The following is a 6,580-nucleotide window of genomic DNA, read 5'->3' on the forward strand; positions in this document are numbered from 1 at the left end:
TTTGCAAATGATATTTCTCTATCCAAGGTCACAACTTCCAAGGCGTAAAGGATAGTAAGAGCTTCTATAAAATTGTTACTATGTTGACCTTTACACGAAGAAAAGAAGAAACACACAACCCTTGAGTTATTTTTACTAGCTCCTCTAATACTAGCATGTCCAAGATTACCTCTAGAAGAACAATTGGTACTTATCATTAATACATCATGAGGAGGGGGCAACCAACATCCAACTCAATGAAACCTGTTCTTGGTTTGTCAACTCGCCCTATAAGAGGAGAGCATAATACCACATCCTACCAAACCCAATCTTTGCATGATTGTTAAAACGTCTAGATCCATCTAGGTAATCATTTCATATTTTTGTTGATAGTTTCCTACACAATACTAATAATTTACATCCATAATTGATGACTCAATAATTTCTTATCCTAAAAAGTCCTTGCTTTTGTTTCCAAATAAATTTGCTAATGACATTGATGACTTACTATCTAATAGTGTTTCCATAAATGACAATAGTCATGCCTTCGTAACTAATTAGCACCAACAATCTCCCCCTTTGGCATTAATGGCAACATTTAGTGAAAAAAAGACTAAGTGTCAAAATGTCAAAACTTTCCTTATCAAAACCATTACCAGTTCTTTTTAGAGAACCATCTATATACCTTAAAATGTTGTACCTCCCTTCACGCTTTACTCCCCCTTTTTTTACATACTTCTATCTTCCATTGATATATATACTCGCCCTTTAATATTATATACTATGTACAAGCCAAAAACTCAATGCTCCAAAAACCTTTATACAAACCTTTGAACATTTACGAAATTTCATTTTAAGGTGTCAAGTTCAGTTTCCCATACTATTTTCATACTTTTTGCAACTTAAATTATATCATAGATTGCATAAGCTACAATCTCTGCTCCATGAAGGTTAGTTGGTCTAAACACTTTATAACTCTTCTTGGAGGACTCAACTAACTCTAATGACTTTTATATTATCTCCAGTTTGGGTCTCAGTAGACTTCACAATAATGTAAATTTGTTCAACAGTATATCCCTTTCCTTGTGAAGTACACTTATAACATCAAAATCTTTGTGATGTTGCTATCAAGATTTAACTGTGTGATTTTGAGTCAAACTCATTGACCCATGTTTCATGAGTAGTGATTCAACATGAATCCATCTCTCATGAGAATAAATGGAACACTTAGCACTCATTGGATCTAGGTGATGCTCACATGGGTCAAGCTTTGGGTTTAACTATGGAGGAAACTCTGTAGTTAAGCGCGCTCAGGCTGGAGTAGTACTGGGATGGGTGACCTCCCGGGAAGTCCCGATGCTTCACCCTTGTGAGCATCACCTAGATCCAATGAGTGCTAAGTGTTCGATTTATTCTCATGAGAGATGGATTCATGTTGAATCACTACTCATGAAACATGGGTCAATGAGTTTGACTCAAAATCACACAGTTAAATCCTGATAGCAACATCACAATTTGACTTGCTGTGGAAATTATCTCCTACTTATCAATCAAAATCTTTACTTACAAACTTGTCCAACTCTGTAACACTTTGTTTTGTCTTGGCAAATTCTTATGCTAACTTCTCTTCCTCTTCCTTCGTGTTATTGTTAATATCAACATATTTGACATAATTTGTACAAACAATGTACAATTGCTTTTCCTTATTCACACATTCCCGTATATCCTTGATATTATCATTAGTAATTTTAACATCATTTTGAATATTAGCACGTACCTTGAGAAATTGATCAGCAATAAAATCATGCACTGCCTTAACCTTAGAAAATTCCATAAGAAAAGTATAATGAGCATCAAAGTCACCAATTATAGTTGTTAAATTTCCAACTATATCATTACCCTCAAAAGATCTCTGAGTGGGCAAGGTCTTTTGTAATCTATCCAAAGCTTGACTTAATATCCTTTCATGTGTCTCTAACTTTTTCTTAGATCTTTCCTTTTCTTTTATAAATGTAAAATTTTCTACAAATTTAGGATCTAGCTAAAAGAATAAGAAATAATAATTGTGGAATTGAACAAGAAAGAAATAAAGTTGCTCACAATAAAAAAAAATATTGACTACATTGTGCTCTTTCTCATTGATAATAATGATTACATTATGCATGATTTATGCAAATTGAAACCACCTTTAACAGGAGCAAATTACGGTGAAGAGATTCAATTATCACCAATCATGCATGAGCAAAAAACAAGAGACTATCTAATTAACAATATTAGTTTGGGAAAAGTCATTGTCAAAATTGGAGTATCATCATCATGATTGAACTAATATAACCATTGGAATTATTAACACTAAAAACCCCCCTTAATTCCAACTAGGGAAAATAAAATAATGCAAGAAAAGAGGAAAGAAGGTCCTATGCGAAAAGAAAATTGCAGATGTTTGTCAAATGATAACCACCATAGTGTTGAATGAAGAACCTTCTTTTGAAATTGAGATGATGATTAGAATGAGTCTGCATGAGTGCCCCCAATGAAACTACTCGAATAATGACCAGCTGTCAAACAAAGGCAAAACATATTCCAATCAAATTGAAGAAATATTAGATAGTAATCTACATAGCTCCCTCAAACAAAGAATAGATGGAAAACAAAGGCAAAACATCTATATTCGAGGATGTGGATGACACATGATTCTATATGAGTGACCCTAACAACACTACTCAACCATGCAAGAATAAGATGTTGATTGAAAATATAGGTGTTTGTTGGTGTAAATAGGTATTTACTATTTACACTTTACTTAAGTTTACTTAGGTTAGTGCATAATTTTATTATTTTGCATTATTTTATTGTTTATTTTTATGAGGCACTTAGGAGTTTGCGCACCTTCTTGAGTTGTCATGTTGACAACACAGAAGTATGCAACTCTAATTATGCACATGGTGTCTACAACACAGGAGTATGCATCATTCACTGAGTTTTCATGTAGACAACATAGTTATTCGCACTCCTAATTTAGCACATGTTGTCTACAACACTTATTTGTTTGTCACACCATTGTAGGCTTATCCTCTCATCATCGCACTTACTTTCGTGCTTAATGGAGGATAACCCATATCTGGTGGACATGTGCCTAGTTGTAGGACTTATCATGATGTTGATTAGGAGGTATTTTAGATGCATCTCAGAGGCCTTTATATCCAGGCACTCCTAATGTACTTGTACATTGTATTGAATACTATACAATTATTCTTATCATACTCTAGTCTAATTTGTGCTTGTGTTTTGAGTTCCTTGGTCTTGGGTAAATTCTGCCCTAAGGCAAATTCTTACATGGTATCGGAGCTAAGGGAGATACTCGTCACGTAGCCATTGGAGACCTCTTTGCTTCATCTTTTTAAGGGACCCGATTCAAATCCGTAGCATCAGCTACAATTGGGAGCATCTAGAGTCAAAGCGAACCTCGCCATTGCATTCTGAGTGATGATTTGATGAAGATTGACTATAAATTTGCCTATTTCAGGCCATAGTCAACCAGGAGGCAAAAAAAATTTGAAAATCGAAACCCGAAGGTCCGATTTGCAAAGTTGGGTATGGTCATTATTTGATTTGCAATTTATTTTTGGATCTAATTTATTCTGCATTTTTCTGCAATTTCAAAAAAAAAAAAAAGGGAATTTTTTTAACCCAGTTGGGCGTGCAGAGAAAAGTTTAATTGCACAAGCACCGAGCAGTCACACCCGGGCCTTGTGTGCAGTATATTTTATTTCGTAGGCATAGCAGTGGGCAATTCACATTAATTTACGTGTAGCCTAATTCAACAAATCCGATTGAATAATCCTCCAAATGGTGGTCACCAAACCCAAACCAGTGGCCACCAACACACATAGGCGGTGTGACCTTCCAACACCGATGGCTAGTTCTTTACCTCCACTACGCAGTGATTTGCCTTTATAAAACTCTGCATCCACCAGTGTAATGCATGTGGGACTAAATAACAGTCACTGTCGTTCTTTTTAAAATTTGGAATCGCATAATATATATTCTAGCACACTTTTTAAACCTTTGGCTCCTTTGTACAGGAACTTGCACACCTGTCAATTATCAACATGCATCTTGCACGGTCATGTCTGCCCCCACATGGTTGTAGCCACATTCACAAAGAGCACCCATGTGGCACTTATTTTGTTCTCCATGTGGAGCCTAAGTACAATTCTACGCGAAAGATAGTCTGCTACATGGCCTTATTAAATTGTAGACATGCAACAAAGGAGCAATGGCATGTGGAGCTGCAAAGCCTTGTTAGCACCACTTGCACATACCTTGACACATCAGCCTCCCACGTAGGAGTACAGTCAATGCTAATGTAAGCACCTAGCTATTAGCCACATCACCAGGCGTACACAGACTCAGCATTATATGTCTACAAATTTTGTACAATTCGTACATGCCACATCAGTAGTTGTACAAGGTGACATCATCACAGTCTTGCATAAACACTGATGTCAACAAATCAAGAGCCTAAATTTGATGGTCATATGACCATCATTCTAGGGCATTTTTAAATTGCTACGATAGTCGTTTGATTGTCAAATTTAATACACTATTTTCCTCTATAAACCCCTCTTCAGATGTAGTTTTGATTTGGCAGCCCATCTTCAAACGGCCATAACTCGGTCATTTGGACTCTAAATCAGGTGCCATTTTTTTTTTTTTGGGTAAAATTTCCTGAAATTTTTAGTGGTGCAGCTTTTTTTGGTTTTGGTACACAGATTTGTCAGTGTAAGCATTTTTTGGTGACTGTACCTGCCTATCCTACTTTTTGCAACTTCAAACACATCGTACGGGCTTATCTGGACTCCTTTTCAGGTTCCTTTTTTTTGAAAGTGTATATTTTTTCATCTAGTTTTCATATTTGTAGTCAAATTGTAATCTTATTTGGACAAAAGTATCACTTTCAGAGATAGTTCCTATTTTGCATTGTATTGCTTCACAATTGATGTAATTTTGAGCTACATTGTAATAGTCTAGATTTGTACTCTGTACAGAGGTTGTAATCAACAAAATTAGAAAGTCCACTTTGTCAATTTTGAACAAGTGGCCCATTGCAAATGCACTATATATAAAGTGCTAAAATCATTCTTTTGGGGGGGAAGATTTTTTGATTGAGTGAAAAGGGCGAGGGGTGTATTGTGTATTGTGTCTCCTTGATCTTGTGTTCTTGCATTATGGGTTCTTTTTCAAAGTTAACTCTACATAATTATGTTACTTGGAAATAAAACATTAAAGAGCCATTGGTAGAAAAATGTTTATTACGTTATGTCACTGGTGTTGCAAAAAAACCTCCTATTGATGCTAATGAAGTTCGAAAAGAAGACTGGAAATCCAAACAAGAGATGGCCTTAGGAACCTTGTTGAAAATAATCTCTGATCCTATCAAATTTCACATTAGGAAGCTTATAGATCCAATAGAGGTTTGGGCTAAACTTGAAGCTTTGTATGGGACAATAGATGAAGACATGGCTTACACCATAGAGGATAAACTTCTCAAGTTGGATCCTAGAAATTTCGACACCATCAAGGACTATCTTACCCAAGTAGAAATGTATAGGGAACAACTAAAGGATTGTGGTGAACCCATTAAATATGGAAAGATGATCAAACACATCATGACTCATCTTCCACCTGAATATGCTCCTTTTGTTTCTAGCTTTAATACACACAAATTAACAATGGGTAGTGCCTATGTTAAGCCTTCATTCGAGAAATTCTCAGAAATATTGATCTTAGAACATGACAATCTAGTGGGTATGGGAATTCTCAAGTCTTCCAAAACCAAAGCCTTGGTAGCAAATGAAGGTAATTCAAGTGGTAAAAACAACAACAAGAAGCAGGAGCAATGGAAGGCTAAGCCACAAGACAACACACAAAAGTCCTCCTCAAATCAATCTTCTTCCACTCAACATTCCTCTTCACAACAAGGAAAGTCTTCATCCAAGAATAATCAAAAGGGGAACAATTCCAACAAAAAGGAGAAGAAAACATGTTCCTATTGTAAGAGGAATGGTCATGATGAACATGAGTGCAAAGTTAAGCAGATTGATGAATTGGTCAACATTATGAGGAAACACAAAATTGATGTACCAGATACATATAAGGATAAGGGTTCTTCATCCACTTCAAAGGTCAAGGGACAAGCTTTAGTTGCAAGTACAAACAATGCGGAGGAATGGGTTCTTGATTCAAAAGCAACACATCATATGGGTGCTTCAAGGGAGCAATTTTCCTCTTTGAAACCTTCAAATGTACCTTACATCTATGTGGGCAATGATACTCAAGTTGAAGTAGAAGGTAAAGGCAACTGTGAGATGGAAAATGGCATCTTCAAGGATGTACTACATCTTCCTAATCTTAGCACCAACCTTCTCTCCATCTATCAAAGATGGAGAGAAATCTCAAAGATGATTCAATGGTGGCAGTTAGAAAGGCAAACCATGAGACTAGACTTTATTCTTTGTCACATTTTGTGCCTAAGTCCACCTCTCTTGCCTTGTTGACTCATTCAAACACTCAAAGTAAACTATGGCATGAGAGATTT

Source organism: Cupressus sempervirens, chromosome 10, assembly GCF_028749045.1.
Source record: "Cupressus sempervirens isolate cs-2001-9-10 chromosome 10, ASM2874904v1, whole genome shotgun sequence".
NCBI lineage: Eukaryota > Viridiplantae > Streptophyta > Pinopsida > Cupressales > Cupressaceae > Cupressus > Cupressus sempervirens.